This window comes from Salmo salar, chromosome ssa01, assembly GCF_905237065.1.
Source record: "Salmo salar chromosome ssa01, Ssal_v3.1, whole genome shotgun sequence".
In the NCBI taxonomy this organism is placed as follows: Eukaryota; Metazoa; Chordata; class Actinopteri; order Salmoniformes; family Salmonidae; genus Salmo; species Salmo salar.
The window spans coordinates 100,130,182-100,155,634 of record NC_059442.1 but is presented as its reverse complement, the minus strand read 5'-3'; the positions used below and the strand labels follow the sequence as shown (position 1 = coordinate 100,155,634).

Sequence of the window (25,453 nt, the reverse complement as noted above, 5' to 3'; positions counted from 1 at the left end):
TGTACATTCAGGGACGATAAATAAACAATGTAGAATATAAATAATGAATGTGAATTATGACCATCAGATCTACGCTGGTGGGAATTATGACCATCAGAGCTATATTGGTGGGAATTATGACCATCAGAGCTACGTTGGTGGGAATTATGATCATCAGAGCTACGTTGGTGGGAATTATGATTCATCAGAGCTACATTGGTGGGAATTATGACCATCAGAGCTACGTTGGTGGGAATTATGACCATCAGAGCTACATTGGTTGGAATTATGACCATCAGAGCTACATTGGTGGGAATTATGACCATCAAAGCTACGTTGGTGGGAATTATGATCATCAGCGCTACGTTGGTGGGAATTATGACCATCAGAGCTACGTTAGTGGGAATTATGATCATCAGAGCTACGTTGGTGGGAATTATGATCATCAGAGCTACGTTGGTGGGAATAATGATCATCAGAGCTAAATTGGTGGGAATTATGACCATCAGAGCTACGTTGGTGGGAATTATGACCATCAGAGCTACGTTGGTGGGAATTATGATCATCAGAGCTACGTTGGTGGGAATTATGACCATCAGAGCTACGTTGGTGGGAATTATGACCATCAGAGCTACGTTGGTGGGAATTATGACCATCTGAGCTACGTTGGTGGGAATTATGACCATCAGAGCTACGTTGGTGGGAATTATGATCATCAGAGCTACGTTGGTGGGAATTATGACCATCAGAGCTACGTTGGTGGGAATTATGATCATCAGAGCTACGTTGGTGGGAATTATGACCATCAGAGCTACGTTGGTGGGAATTATGATCATCAGAGCTACGTTGGTGGGAATTATGACCATCAGAGCTACGTTGGTGGGAATTATGATCATCAGAGCTACGTTGGTGGGAATTATGATCATCAGAGCTACGTTGGTGGGAATTATGACCATCAGAGCTAGGTTGGTGGGAATTATGACCATCAGAGCCACAGATACAAAACATTTATTCAACAGAAATAGAATGGGCCTTGGTCATTCTCTCTAGATTGAATGTGGTTTACAAAAAGACATACCGTAGGTCAAATTAAACCAGGGGTGTCAAACTCATTCCATGGAGAGCCGAGTGTCTGTGGGTTTTTTCTTTTTTCTTTCAATTAAGACCTAGACAACCAGGTGAGGGGAGTTCCTTACTAATTAGTGACCTTAATTTATCAATAACGTACAAGGGTGGAGCGAAAACCCACAGACACTGTTTGACACATGTGCCTTAAAGTGTTTGTAGGGTTTTGTATTCAAAGGGGCAATTTTTGGGATGGTTCATTCCACTCCCACAAATGACATTTAACCAATAAACCAGAAACCGACAGACAGATGCCTGCATCATCTGCCCATCCTTTCCTATTCTCCAAGCATGAGATAGGCCATGTGACCCAGTCACTAACAGTTGCCATGGTGAATTGTGCTGGGGGGAAAAAAACTGAAACAGCAACTTCAGAAAGAAAACCAGTGAATGAGGAAAACTCCAAACTGTGACTTCTAATCAAAGATTTAAGAGAGCACCACGTCAGATTTTTTAAATTTCTTTCAAGCCTCAATACCCAGAAAAACAACAACAAAACATGAAAAGTAAATTGGTTAGATCAGTTAGAACAACACCTGGATAAACAAACAGGTCCCATTTTACCTTCCAATGGCTGGTCTCTGTTTAATCCTCTAATGGCTGGTTTCTGTTTAACCCTCTAAAGGCTGGTTTCTGTTTAACCCTCTAATGGCTGGTTTCTGTTTAACCCTCTAATGGCTGGTTTCTGTTTAAACCTCTAATGGCTGGTTTCTGTTTAAACCTCTAATGGCTGATTTCTGTTTAACCCTCTAATGGCTGGTTTCTGTTTAATCCTCTAATGGCGGGTTTCTGTTTAACCCTCTAATGGCTGGTTTCTGTTTATCCGTCTAATGGCTGGTCTCTGTTTAACCCTCTAATGGCGGGTTTCTGTTTAACCCTCTAATGGCTGGTTTCTGTTTATCCGTCTAATGGCTGGTTTCTGTTTAACCCTCTAATGGCGGGTTTCTGTTTAACCCTCTAATGGCTGGTTTCTGTTTAACCCTCTAATGGCTGGTTTCTGTTTATCCGTCTAATGGCTGGTTTCTGTTTAACCCTCTAATGGCGGGTTTCTGTTTAACCCTCTAATGGCTGGTTTCTGTTTAACCCTCTAATGGCTGGTTTCTGTTTAACCCTCTAATGGCGGGTTTCTGTTTAACCCTCTAATGGCGGGTTTCTGTTTAACCCTCTAATGGCGGGTTTCTGTTTAACCCTCTAATGGGGGTTTCTGTTTAACCCTCTAATGACGGGTTTCTGTTTAACCCTCTAATGGCGGGTTTCTGTTTAACCCTCTAATGGCGGGTTTCTGTTTAACCCTCTAATGGCGGGTTTCTGTTTAACCCTCTAATGGGGGTTTCTGTTTAACCCTCTAATGACGGGTTTCTGTTTAACCCTCTAATGACGGGTTTCTGTTTAACCCTCTAATGGCGGGTTTCTGTTTAACCCTCTAATGGCGGGTTTCTGTTTAACCCTCTAATTGCTGGTTTCTGTTTAACCCTCTAATTGCTTGTTTCTGTTTAACCCTCTAATGGCTGGTTTCTGTTTAACCCTCTAATGGCGGGTTTCTGTTTAACCCTCTAATGGCTGGTTTCTGTTTAACCCTCTAATGACGGGTTTCTGTTTAACCCTCTAATTGCTGGTTTCTGTTTAACCCTCTAATGGCTGGTTTCTGTTTAACCCTCTAATGGCTGGTTTCTGTTTAACCCTCTAATGGCTGGTTTCTGTTTAACCCTCTAATGGCGGGTTTCTGTTTAACCCTCTAATGGCGGGTTTCTGTTTAACCCTCTAATGGCTGGTTTCTGTTTAACCCTCTAATGGCTGGTTTCTGTTTAACCCTCTAATGGCTGGTTTCTGTTTAACCCTCTAATGGTGGGTTTCTGTTTAACCCTCTAGTGGCGGGATTCTATTTAACCCTCTAATTGCTGGTTTCTGTTTAACCCTCTAATGGCTGGTTTCTGTTTAACCCTCTAATGGCTGGTTTCTGTTTAACCCTATAATGGCTGGTTTCGGTTTAACCCTATAATGGCGGGTTTCTGTTTAACCCTCTAATGGCTGGTTTCTGTTTAACCCTCTAATGGCTGGTTTCTGTTTAACCCTCTAATGGCTGGTTTCTGTTTAACCTTCTAATGGCTGGTTTCTGTTTAACCCTCTAATTGCTGGTTTCTGTTTAACCCTCTAATTGCTAGTTTCTGTTTAACCCTCTAATGGCTTGTTCCTGTTTAACCCTCTAATGGCCGATTTCTGTTTAACCCTCTAATGACTATTTTCTGTTTAACCCTATAATGGCTGGTTTCGGTTTAACCCTATAATGGCGGGTTTCTGTTTAACCCTCTAATGGCTGGTTTCTGTTTAACCCTCTAATGGCTGGTTTCTGTTTAACCCTATAATGGCTGGTTTATGTTTAACCCCAGGCTAATTGCTGGTTTCTGGTTAACCCTCTAATTGCTGGTTTCTGTTTAACCTTCTAATGGCTTGTTCCTGTTTAACCCTCTAATAGCGGGTTTCTGTTTAACCCTCTAATGGCTGATTTCTGTTTAACCCTCTAATGGCTGGTTTCTGTTTAACCCTATAATGGCTGGTTTATGTTTAACCCCAGGCTAATTGCTGGTTTCTGGTTAACCCTCTAATTGCTGGTTTCTGTTTAACCCTATAATGGCTGGTTTCGGTTTAACCCTATAATGGCGGGTTTCTGTTTAACCCTCTAATGGCTGGTTTCTGTTTAACCCTCTAATGGCTGGTTTCTGTTTAACCCTATAATGGCTGGTTTATGTTTAACCCCAGGCTAATTGCTGGTTTCTGGTTAACCCTCTAATTGCTGGTTTCTGTTTAACCTTCTAATGGCTTGTTCCTGTTTAACCCTCTAATAGCGGGTTTCTGTTTAACCCTCTAATGGCTGATTTCTGTTTAACCCTCTAATGGCGGGTTTCTGTTTAACCCTCTAATGGCGGGTTTCTGTTTAACCCTCTAATTGCTGGTTTCTGTTTAACCCTCTAATTGCTCGTTTCTGTTTAACCCTCTAATGGCTGGTTTCTGTTTAACCCTCTAATGGCGGGTTTCTGTTTAACCCTCTAATGGCTGGTTTCTGTTTAACCCTCTAATGACGGGTTTCTGTTTAACCCTCTAATTGCTGGTTTCTGTTTAACCCTCTAATGGCTGGTTTCTGTTTAACCCTCTAATGGCTGGTTTCTGTTTAACCCTCTAATGGCTGGTTTCTGTTTAACCCTCTAATGGCGGGTTTCTGTTTAACCCTCTAATGGCGGGTTTCTGTTTAACCCTCTAATGGCTGGTTTCTGTTTAACCCTCTAATGGCTGGTTTCTGTTTAACCCTCTAATGGCTGGTTTCTGTTTAACCCTCTAATGGCTGGTTTCTGTTTAACCCTATAATGGCTGGTTTCGGTTTAACCCTATAATGGCGGGTTTCTGTTTAACCCTCTAATGGCTGGTTTCTGTTTAACCCTCTAATGGCTGGTTTCTGTTTAACCCTCTAATGGCTGGTTTCTGTTTAACCTTCTAATGGCTGGTTTCTGTTTAACCCTCTAATTGCTGGTTTCTGTTTAACCCTCTAATTGCTAGTTTCTGTTTAACCCTCTAATGGCTTGTTCCTGTTTAACCCTCTAATGGCCGATTTCTGTTTAACCCTCTAATGGCTATTTTCTGTTTAACCCTATAATGGCTGGTTTCGGTTTAACCCTATAATGGCGGGTTTCTGTTTAACCCTCTAATGGCTGGTTTCTGTTTAACCCTCTAATGGCTGGTTTCTGTTTAACCCTATAATGGCTGGTTTATGTTTAACCCCAGGCTAATTGCTGGTTTCTGGTTAACCCTCTAATTGCTGGTTTCTGTTTAACCTTCTAATGGCTTGTTCCTGTTTAACCCTCTAATAGCGGGTTTCTGTTTAACCCTCTAATGGCTGATTTCTGTTTAACCCTCTAATGGCTGGCTTCTGTTTAACCCTAAATTTCTGGTTTCATTGACTCCAGCTTGGCTGTAGCATACCACCACCCATTCACAGAAGATCCTGTTTGTCTAGTTGAACTAACTGAAGGACATGAAGCAGAACAGGGTGTGTTTCTGTTTCCACTAGAAGGAAGATGCAAAAGCATTGTAAATTTGGTCTACTACAACATTCCAAACAGAAGAATGGTGTAGGAAGACTATGACATTTCAAAGTGAACAAAAGGGTCTGTAATTAATTACAAGGTAATAGAGAAATTATATCACTTGAACCCAACATTTTGAAAGCATAACCTTTGGCAGAAAAAAGGGGGTGTAGGCTACAGCAGTAAATTAGACTACTTTGGTAGCTTTTCAGAGTTATATCTCTGAGGGAGGTTCTAAAAAAACAGGAACAAGGTGGACAGAGGAGGACAGAGAAGGAGGACAGGGGAGGACAGAGAAGGGGTAGGACAGAGGAGGAGATTAGAGGAGCGGGAGAACAGAGGAGGAGAACACAGGAGCGGGAGGACAGAGGAGGACAGAGGAGAAGGAGGACAGAGGAGTGGGAGGAGGAGGACAGAGGAGCAGGAGGAGGAGGACAGAGAAGGAGGATAGAGGAGTGGGAGGAGGAGGACAGAGGAGGAGGACAGAGGACAGAAGAGGAGGACAGAGGAGTGGGAGGAGGAGGACAGAGGAGCAGGAGGACAGAGAAGGAGGACAGAGGTGCGGGAGGAGGACAGAGGAGGACAGAGGAGTGGGAGGAGGAGGACAGAGGAGGACAGAGGAGTGGGAGGAAGAGGACAGAGGAGCAGGGGGAGGAGGACAGAGAAGGACAGAGGAGTGGGAGGAGGAGGACAGAGGAGGACAGAGGAGGACAGAGGAACGGGAGGAGGAGGACAGAGGAGCAGGAGGACAGAGAAGGAGGACAGAGGAGTGGGAGGAGGGGGACAGAGGAGTGGGAAGAGGGGGACAGAGGAGCAGGCGGAGGAGGACAGAGAAGGAGGACAGATGAGCAGGAGGAGGGGGACAGAGAGGAGCACAGAGGAGTGGGAGGAGGAGGACAGAGGAGCAGGAGGACGAGGACAGAGAAGGAGTACAGATGAGCGGGAGGAGGAGGTCTAAAGTGAGTCAGCTATCACACTCTGATGTGAGAGTTACAGTTTGGTGTAAACTCAGTGATGCTTAGAGAGCCCATAGAGTTGCACTGTGGCCCATAGGCTCTCAAATGAGCAATAGGCTCCACTCAAGAATACACATAATGCACCCCTTGCCATTATACTGTAGGTCTACATGACTGTGTAATACTGTGCAAATAAGTCAAGCGTAGGGGCATCATGCATCCCAAAAACCTGAGGGGGCACAAATTACGTGAGGATGGCTGGGGGGTTGTCCAGAGGGGGGGCTCGGTCTTCCGACCATAAATTGGCGAATTTTGCATTTTTTAAACACCTTAAACAGCTTTTTCCTGCAACCTAGAGACATAATCATTATGCTTAATTCTATGTAAAAAAATATATATATATATTTATCTGCATATCTAAGCATACCTCTTCAGCTGTCCGTATCCTCCTGCTTCTTTTTTTAAAGAAACAAAATATTTTTCTCTGCTCAAATTTGGGTAAAATATTAAAAGGAATGTGAGTCTTATTCAGTACATTTAGTTTTTGCTTGCGTTTCTGAAGTCTACAAACCTGGCCAACAGGCATGTCAGCTAAGATAGTTAACTACTCTAACTTGATTGACAGCCTGAAAAGGCTTCTTGGTAGCTAGTTATGATGTTGGGAACTTATCTGAGCTAACTTCATAAAATTGCAAGGTGGCTAGTCATATTACAGAAGAAAAAAAAACATTTTTAAAAAGGAAAAATCTGAAGGGGCACGTGACCCTGTTTCCCCTATGGGCATGATGCCTCTGGCTGGAGACCCCGCCAAAGTAAAGCAGATGCCTTTTCTTTTCCTTTATCCCCACTTTCACCACCAAATGTTGTGCAATTTATTCTAACAGTTGGAATTAACTGTATTCTTTGGAGACATAAAACAATGGTACTGTGCGCTTGATCAATCTTATTTAATTGCGTTTACAATACGCCATATTCTAGTTAGGCTACATAATGAACTCCTGTGAATAAAAAAATAAATACAAATTGTGTAGCGGAGACCGCGCACACAAATCAACGCTGTTCTTCTGCGCTGCGGCCAGTTGCCAGGGTATGGAAGGGAGGGGTTATGATTGGCTGAAGTGGGTTTGTTGCCTTGGCGACGGAGAGGGGTTTGGTAGCGTTACTGTGCGGCGTGATATCTGCGCGTTGCGTGTATGGGGAAGCAGCTGCCGATGTGATCTCTGACACTGAGAAACTGAGACAAACACCTGAACACACGATTCCAGCCATACGGCTATTTTACTGGAACCGCGTGTATGATTGTAAGTAGTTGAAAATATGTCTTTATTTCATTTTATGGTGTGAGATATTACGGAATGCTTTGTGTTTTCCATGGCTGGTGAAAGGCAGCGCGAAGTAAATGAGAGCAGTAACTGATAGCTCGAGCAGCCAGCATGGCAGTTCTATAGCGGACAACATGCAACGTTACTTCCCCCATTTGTTATCCGAACTCTAGTTTTGCGTTATGGTATGGTAAACTACATAAACAATGTTATATGGAAACGTTTCAATTATTTAGTCTTTGTGTTTTAATTTTTGCTTACCTGAGTTTCTCAACTCCACAATATATACTAAACTAGAGCTACCTTGCGCTAAGAAGTTGTTTTGGGCGTTTTGTCTTCCATGTGGCATTAGCTATCGAGCTATGTAGCTATGTAGCAAACTTCTTTTGTGACCGAGCAGTAGCCAACAAGATACAATTGACCGTCCAATGTTTTTATTCAGATTTGAGCATGCATTAAACACTTTTACAGACTTAGATATCAATTGCAACAATGTGTAGCGACGATGGATATCTCTATCCAGTTTGGATAGTTTTGCTACTTTCCTAAAAGTTTTAATGGGTCATATCAAATGGCTAGTTTTCGCATGCAGTCATTCGATGAAAATGTATCGTTCTAGTTTCTTGAATGTGTTATGTATACTTCGCGTTTCATTCGACGTTAGATTGCCATGAGTCATGACACGGGTCTGCCTGCGAGTTCAACCATTTGTCAGACACCACACAGTTAACTGCCTGAACTTATTTCATGTATTAAATGGTGTCATGCCATTTGTGTAATTTGGAGCATGGAACATTTTTAAAGTAATCTGAAATAGTATTTTAAACCTTAGTCGTTGATTTGTTAATGCAAAAACGCTTTTTAATTTGAGGAGAAAGTGTAGGGCAATTTTTTTAGGCGACAGTAGCGGGGGGTTACCATGTTTGTGACTTTGTAGCCAATTTGCGGTGTTGTCGGTCTATCAAACAGCGATAGTCGATGTGATAACTACATTTATTGTGTGAAAATGATGAGTGAATTATTTCTGTTATTGATTCCTCATTGAGTGAAATTGCCCGTGACACGTGGTCCAGGGGATATCGAAGAGCTGATCAAGCGAAAGATGGCTCGCTAACCTTTAATTTCTTCCGCTCAACCTATAATGTCCCATGAGTTGGCCTGCACTCAATGCAATATATATCTGGGTGGACGTTGAGTCAAATCCTCAAGCACTCACGTGCAGATTGTCCCGCGTTGCAATCTTGTCAGTTGAAATGGAGCGTGGTCTTTGACAATGCATTATGGGACAGCGACACAGCGCACTGATGATGGAATAAGTCACCACAGCAACTCTGAAGACCCTCATCACATATTGGAGCATATCAGCACATCCCTGGACATGCCATGGGTTTAGTGTCAAATTGCCTTTGGAGTAGCTACAGGTAACTGCCAAAATAAAGGTAACACCAACATCGTTGGTTGTGCATCTCTAAGCAATGTTCTATCGATTCCTGGTGTCATTTCATGTGCATCTGAGCAATTTCCATTAAAGCAGGCAGAAATTCAGCTGGTGTAACTTAGCATTGCGATAAAGCCGCTCTCACTACACTGGAAGTTAATCAGAATGTGACTTCTAGATTAGAAAAACATCTATCATACATGTCAGATTTAAATACTGGCTGATATCATAACACAGGAGGTCGTCTTCTCTCGAATGAGCCATTGATTATATTTTAGCGATATTCCTACCTCAAGATATGTGTAATTTAACAGAGGTTCCGCCTCTTCAGTCCAGGGTGCATTGCATGGTACTGTTGTGAATGTCAGACTCAACACTCCGAGGCACATCGATCTGCAGGTTGAACATGGTGAGATTGTAGCCCCCTGAATTTGTTTAGCCGATTTTACAGTCAACTAGCTACTTCACATGCTGATATTGACTTTGGTATTATTGTGTGTAGCTATGTTTGCTAGTCTGCCAATAGAGAGCATTGTATTCCGGGGAATTCGCTAACATTTTACTAAATTACTCACGATAAACGTTCACAAAAAGCATAACAATTATTTTAAGAATTATAGATACAGACCTCCTCTATGCACTCGATATGTCCGATTTTAAAATAGCTTTTTGGTGAAAGCACATTTTGCAATATTCTAAGTACATAGCCCAGGCATCACGGGCTAGCTATTTAGACACCCGGCAAGTTTAGCACTCACCAATATCAGCTTTACTATTATAAAAGTTTCATTACCTTTTGTTGTCTTCGTCAGAATGCACTCCCAGGACTGCTACTTCAATAACAAATGTTGGTTTGGTCCAAAATAATCCATCGTTATATCCGAATAGCGGCGTTTTGTTCGTGCGTCCCAGACACTATCTGAAATGGTAAATCAGGGTCGCGCGCGTGGCGCAATTCGTGACAAAAAAATCGAAATATTCCATTACCGTACTTCGAAGCATGTCAACCGCTGTTTAAAATCCATTTTTATGCCATTTTTCTCGTAAAAAAGCGATAATATTCCGACCGGGAATCTCCTTTTAGCTAAACAGAGGAAAGAAAACAAAGCATTCGGTCGACGCGGGCACGCGCCTGAGTCTCACAGTACTGTAACCAGCCACTACCCAAACACGCTACTTTGTTTCAGCCAGAGCCTGCAAAGCCACGATTCAGCTTTTTACCGCCTTCTGAGACTCTATGGCAGCCGTAGGAAGTGTCACGGGACAGCTAAGATCCTCACTCTTCAATAAACAGAGACAAGAAGAACGACACCTTGTCAGACAGGCCACTTCCTGCCTGAAACCTTGTCAGGTTTTTGCCTGCCAATTGAGTTCTGTTATACTCACAGACACCATTCAAACAGTTTTAGAAAATTTAGGGTGTTTTCTATCCATATGTAATAAGTATATGCATATTCTAGTTACTGGGTAGGAGTGGTAACCAGATTAAATCGGGCACGTTTTTTATCCAGCCGTGAAAATACTGCCCCCTCGCCATAACAGGTTAACATGGTAAATTATAGGAATGGGTGGTTTTGGGTGGATTATTCCTTTTAATAGGGCATTGGGCAACCACGAGCATCCAGAACAGCTTCAATGCGCCTTGGCATAGATCAGGGATGGGCAACTGCTCCCCCCCCCCACAAAAAACTTTTTTAATATATATGTAAGTATGTATATATGTCATACATACACTAGGGCTGCGGGTTGCAAAATTCCGGGAACTTTAAACAAATTCCCTGGTTTTCCTGAAATCCCGGTTGGGGGGAGATCCCGGAATCGGCAAGAAATAAGCTGGAAATCTGTAATCCCCCCCCAACCAGGAATTCTGAAAAACAAACATTTTTATTGAAAGTTCCTGAAATTTAGCTACCCACACATTTTTGGGAACTTAGTTTGGGTCTCACCTTGCTGTTGAGAGTTATAATAGTAGAATACACAAGGTGACAGTTCTATTAGAGGTCGGCCGATTAATTGGAATGGCCGAATAATTAGGGCCGATTTCAAGTTTTCATAACAATCGGTATGTTTGGATACCGATCGGCCGTGGTATTTTTTTATTATACACCTTTATTTAACTAGGCAAGTCAGTTAAGAACACATTCTTATTTTCAATGACGGCTGAGGAACGGTGGGTTAACTGCCTTGTTCAGGGGCAGAACGACAGATTTTTACCTTGTCAGCTCAGGGATTCAATCTTGCAACCTTACGGTTGGTTAACTAGTCCAACGCTCTAACCACCTGCTTTACATTGCACTCCACGAGGAGCCTGCCTGTTATGCGAATGCAGTAAGAAGCCATAGTAAGTTGCTAGCTAGCATTAAACTTATCTTATTAAAAACAATCAATCATAATCACTAGTTAACTACACATGGTTGATGATATTACTCGTTTATCTAGCCTGTCCTGCATTGCATATAATCGATGCGGTTCGCATTCGCGAAAAAGGCCTGTCGTTGCTCCAACGTGTACCTAACCATAAACATAAGTCTTTCTTAAAATCAATACACAAGTATATATTTTTAAACCTGCATATTTAGTAATATTGGCTGCTAACATGAATTTCTTATAACTAGGGAAAATGTGTCACTTCTCTTGCAACAGAGTCAGGGTATATGCAGCAGTTTGGGCCGCCTGGCTCGTTGCGAACTGTGAAGACAGCCGACTTCGCCAAATGGGGGATGATTTAACAAAGGCGCATTTGCGAAAAAAGCACAATCGTTGCACGACTGTACCTAACCATAAACATCAATGCCTTTCTTAAAATCAATACACAGAAGTATATATTTTTAAACCTGCATATTTAGCTAAAAGAAATCCAGGTTAGCAGGCAATATTAACCAGGTGAATTTGTGTCACTGCTCTTGCGTTCATTGCACGCGGAGTCTGGGTATATGCAACAGTTTGGGCCGCCTGGCTCGTTGCAAACTAATTTGCCAGAATTTTACGTAATTATGACATAACATTGAAGGTTGTGCAATGAAACAGGAATATTTAGACTTAGGGATGCCACCTGTTAGATAAAATAGGGAACGGTTCCGTATTTCACTGAAAGGAAAAACGTTTGTTTTCGAGATGATAGTTTCCGGATTCGACCATATTAATGACCTAAGGCTCGTATTTCTGTGTGTTTATTATATTATAATTAAGTCTATGATTTGATATTTGATAGAGCAGTCTGACTGAGCGGTGGTAGGCACCAGCAGGCTCGTAAGCATTTATTCAAACAGCACTTTCGTGAGTTTTGCCAGCAGCTCTTCGCAATGCTTCAAGCATTGCGCTGTTTATGACTTCAATCCTATCAACTCCCGAGATTAGGCTGGTGTAACCGATGTGAAATGGCTAGCTAGTTAGCGGGGTGCGCTTTTTAAATGCGTAATATCTGACCGCAAAACATAATTATGAAATGGATAAGTACATATCCTAATCTCAGAGATTCAAGAGGGCATTTTGTAAAATTTGATTCTTGAGATTATTTTGTTGACCGTTTTCTGAGAATGACTGCTACACTAAATCCATGAGGTAATGGATTATCACAAGATTGTCTGACTGTTTGTGGCCAATTCAACATTTTTTCTTCTCCATAGGTGTGGCAGTTGGTGTGATAACGTACAATAATAGTATCCCCTCTCGTGTCTGTGTGATCATGTCTCCCCTTTTCTCCTTTTACAAAACAGAGGATGATGATTTTGATTGAAATGTGTTGCCTACTGTAGTTGTCTTGTTACGCAGGCAAGTGCATGTGTGAGATTAGGGTGAGGAGGGGCAGTGTTCCTGTTTTGTCAAACAGATGCTGTTTGCTGACAAATGTGCCACAGATAAGCAGGCCTGAGACAAAAGTAGGGAAACAGAAGTGATCAACCGGTCGTTAGTTTACTGCCAGGAATTCAGGCCCATAGTGTGTTTGTGTGTGAGCACACTGTACATGATTGGTTTTCATGGAACCATATGCTGTTAAAAATGTTTCTACCCTGTGCGTTTGCAAGTTTTAAAAAAAAATGTTTGTGCCATAATGTGCACAAGTATACATGCTTGTAAAGGGCTGCAGTCAGAAGGGTAACTATTTTAGCTGCCTGAAATAGTCTGAGACGTTCTCTCTTTCATGGCATTCATGACTATAAATATGCCCTGCCCATAACCCTAGTAATGCTGCTGCTAACCCTGCTATGTAATGGCTATCTCTCAGTGCAGGCACGTGGTGGAAAGATTGTCACAAGTGTGTGTGTAGGGGTGTATGTGTGGTTGATCATCTTGGCTGCTCCACATAATAAGGTTATTTAAATTCCCCCCCCCCCCCCCTATTTGCGCTCAGCACTGTGTTGACAACAACACACTAACCATATTCCACAGTGAAAGAAGACATGCCATTTTAATCAAGGAGTGCAATAGAAAGAGCCCGGTGCTTCAATCTTGGTGAATATTCTGTCCTTGTCCTCTGGGACATGTTAAAGTGTACCAGACTGACATTATCCATCTCACTCTGGAGACTAGGGAATGGAACACTAATGGTTCTGAAACATGTAGGAGGCTATAGGTGCTTTAACTCTTAATACATTAATCATGCCTTGCCTATAGGCGATAGTTCTATCATAAACATGTTTCACAAGGTAATATGCTTGTTATTTTGCTTTCCAAGAAGTAAATACTGTTAGATTGCATGTTCTTCACATGCATTAGTGTTAAGGATTTATAAGGCTTGTTACTTTAAGGCCTACCAGTCTGTGAATATAAAGCATTCCCTATTACGTTAACAACAATTCCATGTTATCACAGTATGATGGACTTTGACCCAGAATGATTAAAGGTTAGCCTAAACCTCTTCCGAACTATAGTAGTGGTCTGTATAGGGGATTGTGTTTTAGCTGGGGCTGTTTAATGGAGGCCATTAGGATTAGCAGCAGTCCTTAAAAAAGAAGTTGACATGTCTGTTATGGAGACAGAAATGGTTAACAAGCGCATTCGCGAAAAAATCGCTGTCGTTGCACCAATGTGAACCTAACCATAAACATCAATGCCTTTCTATAAAATCAATACACAAGTATATATTTTTAAACCTGCATATTTAGTTAATATTGCCTGCTAACATGAATTTCTTTTACCGAGGGAAATTGTGTCACATCTCTTGCATTCCGTGCAAGCAGTCAAGGTATATGCAGCAGTTTGGGCCGCCTGGCTCGTTGCGAACTGTGTGAAGACCATTTATTCCTAACAACGACCGAAATGAATTGCCAGAATTGTACATAATTATGGCATAACATTGAAGGTTGTACAATGTAACAGCAATATGTAGACTTAGGGATGCCACCCGTTAGATAAAATACGGAACGGTTCCGTATTTCACTGAAAGAAAAAACATTTTGTTTTCGAAATTATAGTTTCTGGATTTGACCATATTAATGACCTACGGCTCGTATTTCTGTGTGTTTATTATATTATAATTAAGTATAGGATTTGATATTTGATAGAGCAGTCTGAGCGGTGGTAGGCAGCAGCAGGCTCGTAAGCATTCATTCAAACAGCATTTTCGTGCGTTTGCCAGCAGCTCTTCGCTGTGCTTCAAGCATTGAGCAGTTTATGACTTCAAGCCTATCAACTCCCGAGATTAGGCTGGTGTAACCGATGTGAAATGGCTAGCTAGTAAGCGGGGTGCGCGCTAATAGCGTCTCAATCGGTGACGTCACTCGCTCTGAGACCTTGAAGTAGTTGTTCCCTTTACTCTGCAAGGGCCGCGGCTTTTGTGGAGCGATGGGTAACAATACTTCAAGGGTGGCTGTTGTCGATGTGTTCCTGGTTTGAGCCCAGGTAGGGGCGAGGAAAGGGACGGAAGCTATACTGTTACACTGGCAATACTAAAGTGCCTATAAGAACATCCAATAGTCAAAGGTATATGAAATACAAATGGAATAGAGAGAAATAGTCCTATTATTCCTACAACCTAAAACTTCTTACCTGGGAATATTGAAGACTCATGTTAAAAGGAACCACCAGCTTTCATATGTTCTGAGCAAGGAACTTAAATGTTAGCTTTTTTACATGGCACATATTGCACTTTTAATTTCTTCTCCAACACTTTGTTTAAACCATATCGAACATGTTTCATTGTTTATTTGAGGCTAAATTTATTTTATTGATGTATTATATTAAGTTAAAATAAGTGTTTGTTCAGTATTGTTGTAATTGTCATTACAAATAAATAAATTAATAAAAAATACAAATTATTATTTGTTAAATCATCCGATTAATCGGTATCGGCTTTTTTTGGTCCTCCAATAAATCGGTATCGGCGTTAAAAAAATCATAATTGGTCGACCTCATTCTGACCCACTGGAATTGTGATACAGTGAATTAATTATAAGTGAAATAGTCTGTCTGTAGACAATTGTTGGAAAGATTACGTGTCATGCACAAAGTAGATGTCCTAACCAACTTGCCAAAAATATAGTTTGTTAACAAGACATTTGTGGAGTGGTTAAATAATTTGTTTTAATGACTCCATCCTAAGTGTATGTAAACTTCCGACTTCAACTGTAGATTTAGAGTAATTGATGTGTATATTGATGTAAAGTAATTGTTTATTGATGGTCTCAGCATGACTCCCTGGCTAAAAGTTTAATTACAAAAATAAACCAACCACGCATAGAGAACACAATGTTTGAAGGTCATTGTTAAATCACAGACCTTTTCATGACTGGCTGTTGATCAGACTGGTACTTTAGTTAACATGAACGGCACCAAACTCGCCAGTTTTTGTTCCGACAGGCAGTGTGTTTTCTAATTCTAACGCCATCTCAAACCCCACACGCTACTCCAGAGTGTTCAGATAGGCCCAGTCGCTACACACATCATCATCATCGTTGGACCACCAGTTGTCTTCACACCTTGAGTGTTAATTGGGTATAAAGGGTGTTGAGTGCAGCACCTTAGCACACTGGAGTCAATAGAACAATAGGAGTGACAGAGGTTAGTTAATAACCTCTTACATCTAGACGTTCCGCTAGCGGAACACCTGCTCCAATATCCAATGATAGGCCTGGCGCGAATTACAAATTCCTCAAAAATACAAAAACTTCAATTTTTCAAACATATGACTATTTCACAGCATTTTAAAGACAAGACTCTCCTTTATCTAACCACACTGTCCGATTTCAAAAAGGCTTTACAGCGAAAGCAAAACATTAGATTATGTCAGCAGAGTACCAAGCCAGAAATAATCAGACACCCATTTTTCAAGCTAGCATATAATGTCACAAAAAACAAAACCACAGCTAAATGCAGCACTAACCTTTGATGATCTTCATCAGATGACACACCTAGGACATTGTGTTATACAATACATGCATGTTTTGTTCAATCAAGTTCATATTTATATAAAAAAACAGCTTTTTACATTAGTATGTGACGTTCAGAACTAGCATACCCCCCGCAAACCTCCGGTGAATTTACTAAATTACTCACGATAAACGTTCACAAAAAACATAACAATTATTTTAAGAATTATAGATACAGAACTCCTTTGTGCAATCGAGGTGTCCGATTTTAAAATAGCTTTTCGGTGAAAGCACATTTTGCAATATTCTCAGTAGATAGCCCAGCCATCACGGCTAGCTATTTAGACACCCACCAAGTTTAGCCTTGACCAAACTCCGATTTACTATTATAAAAGTTTGATTACCTTTTGTTGTCTTCGTCAGAATGCACTCCCAGGACTGCTACTAAAATAACAAATGTTGGTTTGGTTCAAAATAATCCATTGTTATATCCAAATAACGGCGTTTTGTTCGTGCGTTCAAGACACTATCCGAAGTGTAAATAAGCGTCACGAGCATGGCGCATTTCGTGACAAAAGATTTCTAAATATTCCATTACCGTACTTCGAAGCATGTCAACCGCTGTTTAAAATAAATTTTTATGCCATTTTTCTCGTAAAAAAGCGATAATATTCCGACCGGGAATCTGCGTTTAGGTAAAAAGACGAAAGAAAATAAAGCATGGGGTCGACGCGGGCACGAGCCTGAGTCTCTCAGTACTGTAACCAGCCACTATCCAAACGCGCTACTTTTTTTCAGCCAGAGCCTGCAACGCCACGATTCAGCTTTTTGCCGCCTTCTGAGAGCCCATGGGAGCCGTAGGAAGTGTCACGTAACAGCAGAGATCCCCTGTAATGGATAGAGATAATCAAGAAGGCCAAGAAATTGTCAGACAGCGCACTTCCTGCATGGAATCTTCTCAGGTTTTGGCCTGCCAAATGAGTTCTGTTATACTCACAGACACCATTCAAACAGTTTTAGAAACTTTGGAGTGTTTTCTATCCAAAGCTAATAATTATATGCATATTCTAGTTTCTGGGCAGGAGTAATAATCAGATTAAATCGGGTACGTTTTTTATCCGGCCGTGAAAATACTGCCCCCTAGCCATAACAGGTTAATCGGTCGACCTCTAGTCAGAAGTTTACATACACCAAGTTAACTGTGCCTTTAAACAGCTTGGAAAATTCCAGAAAATGATGTCATGGCTTTAAAAGCTTCTGATAGGCTAATTTAACGTCAATTGAGTCAATTGGAGGTGTACCTGTGGATGTATTTTAAGGCCTACCTTCAAACTCAGTGCATCTTTGCTTGACATCATGGGAAAATCAAAAGAAATCGGCCAAGACCACAGAAAAATTATTGTAGACCCCCACAAGTCTGGTTCATCCTTGGGAGCAATTTAAAAACGCCTGAAGGTACCACGTTCATCTGTACAAACAATAGTACGCAAGTATAAACATCTTGGGACCACGCAGCCATCATACCGCTCAGTCATCATACCGCTCAGGAAGGAGACGCGTTCTGTCTCCTAGAGATGAACGTACTTTGGTGTGTAAAGTGCAAATCAATCCCAGAAAAACAGCAAAGGACCTTTTTAAGATGCTGTAGGAAACAGGTACAAAAGTATCTATATCCACAGTAAAACAAGTCCTATATCGACATAACCTGAAAGGCCGCTCAGCAAGGAAGAAGCCACTGCTCCAAAACCGACATAAAAAAGCCAGACTACAGTTTGCAACTGCACATGGGGACAATGATTGTACTTTTTGGAGAAATGTCCTCTGGTCTGATGAAACAAAAATAGAACTGTTTGGCCATAATGACCATCGTTATGTTTGCAGGAAAAAGGGGGATGCTTGCAAGCCGAAGAACATCATCCCAACCGTGAAGCACGGGGGTGGCAGCATCATGTTGTGGGGGTGCTTTGCTGCAGGAGGGACTGGTGCACTTCACAAAATAGATGGCATCATGAGGAAGTAAAATTCTGTGGATATATTGAAGCAACATCTCAAGACGTCAGTCAGGAAGTTAAAGCTTGGTCGCAAATGGGTCTTCCAAATGGACAATGACCCCAAGCATACTTCCGAAGTTGTGGCAAAATGGCTTAAGGAGAAAAAAGTAAAGGTCTTGGAGTGGCCATCACAAAGCCCTGACCTTTCAAGCAAGGATGCCTACAAACCTGACTCAGTTACACCAGCTCTGTCGGGAGGAATGGGCAAATATTCAACCTACTTATTGTGGGAAGCTTGTGGAAGGCTACCCAAAACGTTTGACCCAAGTTAAACAATTTAAAGGCAATTCTACCAAATACTAATTGAGTGTATGTAAACTTCTGACCCACTGGGAATGTGATGAAAGAAATCAAAGCTGAAATACATCATTCTCTCCACTTCTGAATTCAACTGTATATACACATCAATTACTCTTCAGTGGAAGAAAGATTACTAAGACATACTCAATCACATCAAGGCTCAGATGACTGGTTTTCATGGACAGACACCGTTGCAAGATGTTCACCACTCTTTGTTTACTGTTTCTCAGGCCGTCTAGACTTGACCGTTCATGCTGCTTTAGTATTCTGATCTTAGAGTTTTGATCATGGAATTCCCAGCGAGTCATGCAACTACAACTACATGTAAATGTGTCTATTGTCTCCACAGTGTATCCAGATTCCCCGGGCTGTATTCAAATGGAATTAGCCAGTCCGCAAACTAGCAGGCAATGTTAATAAAGGGATTGCAGATGGGTTAGGTTAACTCTTGGATTTCTAAATATTAGTTAGCTGGCTAGCATTTGAGGCCAGCACACATGTTCCTCACACGCTAGGAATGAATTTCCTCCAACATTATAATGAGAAGTTCTTCTCTGGAGAGTTGTGGGAAGAGTGCTGATGACGTCACCCACTGTATGCACTTTTGGTAGCCTGATTGCGTTCAGACTGAGGAGAAATCCGCACACGATGCATCCCTGACTACCCCCTGATGTGTCAGCCAGATCTGAACACAATCAGACCATAAAGCGACTTTTGTGCGTCTAGACCCGTCTTTTCAATTTGATCTTCGTATTAGGATAGCAGAAGTCCCATGTAAGTGTCAAGTGTAGACACCACCTCAGTGTTGCATGAAATAGTGAAACAATTCAATCCTGTATTCAACTCCGGCTGTATGATTTAAAGGTGCAGTATGCGGAAATTGCACCGCCATTTCCTGGTTGCAAATTCTAATAGTTCACCTAATTTCAATTTGTGACCAAAGAAATATATAAAATCATTGTCCCTTGTATCTAATCTGCTGTGAAGTATTTTTTAAATAACTAAAAATTGTATTGTGTTTTCAGTTTTTTGAAGCTGGTGTACAAAACCGAAAGTATGACACAAACAAAACTAAGAACGGGAAACATAGAAACAGCGCGCATAGAACAGATATACCGCTTCTTAGACTTGCTTTCAATGAGGGAGACAGATCTATTGTCTAACTCACATTTCTATGTGAATTTGGTCAGTTAGCCCAAAAAGTTACATATTGCAGCTTTAAAGGAAGTGAAAGAGGAGCAGAAAAACAACAGTGGTGTGCTGTCTCGGTTCTTTATTTTCGTCTTCCTGATTCATGTGAGGACCATCTCTCCTTCTTGTCGTCTCTGAGAGTTGTCCCTGTTGGGTTAGTAAGGTCTCCTCTTCTGCTCCTCTCTGGCCGGATCTGGTGGTTTCTGGTTTATCCCACTGAAGCAGCCAATTTGTCTGTTGCCGCTGCCTCCTCTATCAACCCATCAAGGCTCTTGTCTGTCTGCTGATATGATCTGGCCTTTGTTTGGAGGTTACTGCTTTTAATGACTGCAGCTGCTCACATTTTTCATCTCCTGACACACACACACCGCTCAGAGCCACGGACCAGAAGTTGTGTACCTTCTGAAAGCTTCTCTGACCCTCTCTATTTAAGACTAGTGTGACTTTACTAGTGATGGGGGGGGGGGGGGTGAATTGAATTGATACAGTTACATACCGGGATATTGTACTGTATAATTTCGACAATATTGTAATATTTTTGCGCTAGTTGGCTGTACCTGCACCAAAACTCCAGTATTTTTCTTTCATAGCTTGTTCTCCATCTTCTTTTTAAGTAGAGACAATTTTGTTTTCAGCTATTTTATTTCCATGACTGATAACAAATTTTCTCGTGGCTCTCTCTTGTCCCTCTGCAGCAGACATATACTGAGCAATATGTTTGGAACATCAAATCACAGTATCAAATCGCAATACATATCGAATTGCAATACATATAGAATCGTGAGAATCCTAATACATATCGTATCGTCACCTACGTTTGGTGATATGTTATGGTGAGGTCTCTGGCAATTCCCACCCCTTCGACTTTACTGAGTGTTAAGGCTTTCGGGAATGTGTTAATTGGGCATGTTTTGGGATCTGCATGTGTTTGGCTGTGCAGAGTTCTTGGTACATGGATGGGCATTGTTCTGTGAATCTCTAGAACTGCTTTATGTTTTGAGGCTGTAGACATCTCTGAATATGACACAGCCACTTTGCATTTAGTCCCTCAGAAACCTCCCTCTGATTTCAGAGTGGGGTTGTCTGAGACTGTTGTAAGGGTCACTTTTGGTTTAATAAACAGGTTGGGTTTAGTAGAGACGCAGGACATAGAGCAGCTTGGCTGACACAGATCGGCTGTTGTCAGCTGCAGAGAAACAGACTATCCTCTACGGCGGTGTTGCTGTGCGTCAATAGGCTTCTGTGTAGTACAGTAACACAGAGTTTATACTTGTGTAGGCCTATGTTCAAAGAATGCATAACTCACATTGGTGTCAAATTATTACATTGCAATCCATGTCAAGAAAAAAGCTGAGACGAGAAGGTTTCTAGATTATGAAATAATTATTCTGTTATTTCATTGATTTGAATAGACTAGTATTAACAAGCATTTCTGAAATTCTCCACACGTTTCACCCACATCTTCTGGAATGAGCACACGCATTTTAATTTGTTTCGAAAGTTGCATAGTACTACCCTTTTAATACATGATTGTGCAGCTTGTGAGTGTTCTGCCACGTAGCTCTGTGTTAGCTGGGGCAATGTTTGCACACCGGCTGACTGAACTCTAAACCACATGACCCTTAAGAGATAGACTATCAGTGTTCAGTGATGGCTGAGTTGTACTTTGGAAGGCCTTCACATCGTTTACCCAGAGCATGCATTGACCAGCTGGCAAGTGTCTTCATTGACATTTTCAACTTCTCCCTCACCCAGTCTGTAATATCTACATGTTTCAAGCAGACCAACATAGTCCCTGTGCACAAGAACGCGAAGGTAACCTGTCTAAATGACTATCGCCCCGTAACACTCACATCTGTAGCCATGAAAGGCTTTGAAACCCACTCCAACTTGCATACTGCCCTAACAGATCTACAGATGACGTAATGTCTATTGCACTCCACACTGCCCTTTCCCACCTGGACAAAAGGAACACCTACGTGAGAATGCTGTTCAAAGACTACAGCTCAGCGTTCAACAGCATAGTGCCTTCCGAGCTGACAAGGTAAAAATCTGTCGTTCTGCCCCTGAGCAAGGCAGTTAACCCACTGTTTCCCAGGCGCTGACGATCCCTTTCCTCCTAGCTCATCACTAAGCTCAGGACCCTGGGACTAAACACCTCCCTCTGCAACTGGATCCTGGACTTCATGACGGGCCGCCCTCAGGTGGTGAGGATAGGCAACAACACATGTGCCATGCTGGATGTGATTTTTACATGTAGAATCACATGAAAATGTCAGCAGTCAGACATCAACAGCGCTCTGAACGATCGGTAGACAAAGGGAGATCCACATTCCACTGCCACCTTTTAGTTTAGCCTACTTTATTAATTTGTTTATCTTTTTTATTTTACCCCCTTTTTCTCCCCAATTTTGATCTTGTCTCATCGCTGCAACTCCCCAACTGGCTCGGGAGGTGAAGGTCGAGTCATGCATCCTCCGAAACGTGACCCGCTAAACCGCGCTTCTTAACACCCGCTCAACCAAGAGGCCAGCCACACCAATGCGTCGGAAGAAACACTGTTCACCTGACGACCGAGGTCAGCCTGCAGGCGCCCGGCCCGCCACAAGGAGTTGCTAGAGCTCAATGAGCCAAGTAAAGTCCTCCTCTAACCCGGACGTCACTGGGCAAATTGTGCGCCGACCAATGGGACTCCCGATCATGGCCGGTTGTGATACATCCCGGGATCAAACCCGGGTGTGTAGTGACGCCTCTAGCAATGCGATGCAGTGCCTTAGACCGCTGCGCCACTGGGTAGCCCTAGTTTAGCCTACTTCTGTTTTAACTTTGGACTAGTAACAACTTTCTTCCAATATGCCCTCTCTCTCTGTCAGTCCTCTCTCTCTCTCTCTGTCAGTCCTCTCTCTCTCTCTCTCTGTCAGTCCTCTCTCTCTCTCAGTCCTCTCTCTCTCTCTCTCTCTCTCTCTCTGTCAGTCCTCTCTCTCTGTCCTCTCTCTCTCTCTCTGTCAGTCCTCTCGCTCTGTCCTCTCTCTCTCTCTCTCTGTCAGTCCTCTCTCTCTGTCCCCTCTCTCTCTCTCTGTCAGTCCTCTCTCTCTCAGTCCCCTCTCTCTCTCTCTCTCTCTCTCTCTCTCTCTCTCTCTCTCTGTCAGTCCTCTCTCTCTCTCTCTCTCTCTCTGTCAGTCCTCTCTCTCTCTCTCTCTCTCTCTCTCTGTCAGTCCTCTCTCTCTCTCTCTCTCTCTCTGTCAGTCCTCTCTCTCTCTCTCTCTCTCTCTCTCTGTCAGTCCTCTCTCTCTCTCTCTCTCTCTCTCTCTGTCAGTCCTCTATCTCTCTCTCTGTCCTCTCTCTCTCTGTCCTCTCTCTCTCTGTCCTCTCTCTCTCTCTCTCTCTCTCTCTCTCTCTCTCTCTCTCTCTCTCTCTCTCTCTCTCTGTCAGTTCTCTCTCTCTCTCTGTCAGTTCTCTCTCTCTCTCTCTGTCAGTCCTCTCTCTCTCTCTCTCTCTCTCTCTCTCTCTCTCTCTCTCTCTCTCTCTCTGTCAGTTCTCTCTCTCTGTCAGTTCTCTCTCTCTCTCTGTCAGTTCTCTCTCTCTCTCTCTGTCAGTCCTCTCTCTCTCTCTCTCTCTGTCAGTCCTCTCTCTCTCTCTCTCTCTCTGTCAGTCCTCTCTCTCTCTCTCTCTCTGTCAGTCCTCTCTCTCTCTCTCTGTCAGTTCTCTCTCTCTCTCTCTGTCAGTCCTCTCTCTCTCTCTCTCTCTCTGTCAGTCCTCTCTCTCTCTCTCTCTCTCTGTCAGTCCTCTCTGTCAGTCCTCTCTCTCTCAGTCCCCTCTCTCTCTCTCTCTCTGTCAGTCCTCTCTCTCTCTCTCTCTCTCTCTCTCTCTCTCTCTCTGTCAGTCCTCTCTCTCTCTCTCTCTCTCTCTCTCTCTCTCTCTCTCTCTCTCTCTGTCAGTCCTCTCTCTCTCTCTCTGTCAGTCCTCTCTCTCTCTCTCTGTCCTCTCTCTCTCTGTCCTCTCTCTCTCTCTCTCTCTCTCTCTCTCTCTCTCTCTCTCTCTCTCTCTCTCTCTCTCTCTGTCAGTTCTCTCTCTCTCTCACTCTCTCTCTCTCTCTCTGTCAGTTCTCTCTCTCTCTCTCTGTCAGTCCTCTCTCTCTCTCTCTCTCTCTGTCAGTCCTCTCTCTCTCTCTCTCTCTCTGTCAGTCCTCTCTCTCTCTCTCTCTCTGTCAGTCCTCTCTCTCTCTCTCTGTCAGTTCTCTCTCTCTCTCTCTGTCAGTCCTCTCTCTCTCTCTCTCTCTCTCTGTCAGTCCTCTCTCTCTCTCTCTCTCTCTCTGTCAGTCCTCTCTCTCTCTCTCTCTCTCTCTGTCAGTCCTCTCTCTCTCTCTCTCTCTCCCTCTGTCAGTCCTCTCTCTCTCTCTCTCTCTCTGTCAGTCCTCTCTCTCTCTCTCTCTCTCTGTCAGTCCTCTCTCTCTCTCAGTTCTCTCTCTCTCTCTCTCTCAGTTCTCTCTCTCTCTCTCTCTCAGTTCTCTCTCTCTCTGTCAGTCCGCTTTCTCTCTGTCTCTCTGTCTGTCCTCTCTCTCTCTGTCAGTCCTCTCTCTTTCTCCCTCTCTCTCTCTCTGTCTGTCCTCTCTCTCTCTGTCAGTCCTCTCTGTCCTCTCTCTCTCTCTCTGTCTGTCCTCTCTCTCTCTGTCAGTCCTCTCTGTCCTCTCTCTCTCTCTCTCTGTCTGTCAGTCCTCTCTCTCTCTGTCAGTCCTCTCTCTTTCTCCCTCTCTCTCTCTCTGTCTGTCCTCTCTCTCTCTGTCAGTCCTCTCTCTGTCAGTCCTCTCTCTCTCTGTCAGTCCGCTTTCTCTCTGTCTCTCTGTCTGTCCTCTCTCTCTCTCTCTGTCAGTCCTCTCTCTCTGTCAGTCCTCTCTCTCTCTCTGTCAGTCCTCTCTCTCTCTCTCTCTCTCTCTCTGTCAGTCCTCTCTCTCTCTCTCTCTCTCTCTGTCAGTCCTCTCTCTCTCTCTCTCTCTGTCAGTCCTCTCTCTCTCTCTCTCTGTCAGTCCTCTCTCTCTCTCTCTCTCTCTCTCTCTCTCTCTCTCTGTCAGTCCTCTCTCTCTCTCTCTCTGTGTCAGTCCTCTCTCTCTCTCTCTGTGTCAGTCCTCTCTCTCTCTCTCTCAGTCCTCTCTCTCTCTGTCTGTCCTCTCTCTCTGTCAGTCCTCTCTCTCTCTGTCAGTCCTCTCTCTTTCTCCCTCTCTCTCTGTCTGTCCTCTCTCTCTCTGTCAGTCCGCTTTCTCTCTGTCTCTCTGTCTGTCCTCTCTCTCTCTCTGTCAGTCCTCTCTCTCTGTCAGTCCTCTCTCTCTGTCAGTCCTCTCTCTCTGTCAGTCCTCTCTCTCTGTCAGTCCTCTCTCTCTCTGTCAGTCCTCTCTCTCTCTCTGTCAGTCCTCTCTCTCTCTCTGTCAGTCCTCTCTCTCTCTCTGTCAGTCCTCTCTCTCTCTCTGTCAGTCCTCTCTCTCTCTCTGTCAGTCCTCTCTCTCTCTGTCAGTCCTCTCTCTCTCTCTGTCAGTCCTCTCTCTCTCTCTGTCAGTCCTCTCTCTCTCTCTGTCAGTCCTCTCTCTCTCTCTGTCAGTCCTCTCTCTCTCTGTCAGTCCTCTCTCTCTCTCTGTCAGTCCTCTCTCTCTCTGTCAGTCCTCTCTCTCTCTGTCAGTCCTCTCTCTCTCTGTCAGTCCTCTCTCTCTCTCTGTCTGT

The 25,453-nt window shown here is 43.1% G+C and overlaps 1 pseudogene across 1 annotated transcript in view; it reads left to right on the top strand.

The window, feature by feature from the left end:
• Positions 1 to 7,288: 7,288 nt before the first annotated feature.
• LOC106611131 (forkhead box protein N2-like) overlaps positions 7,289 to 25,453 on the top strand; it is a 61,508-nt pseudogene continuing 43,343 nt past the window's right edge. The window contains exon 1 of the transcript XR_006771246.1: positions 7,289 to 7,437. The product of XR_006771246.1 is annotated as a forkhead box protein N2-like (transcript). The remainder of the gene's footprint in view (positions 7,438 to 25,453) is intronic.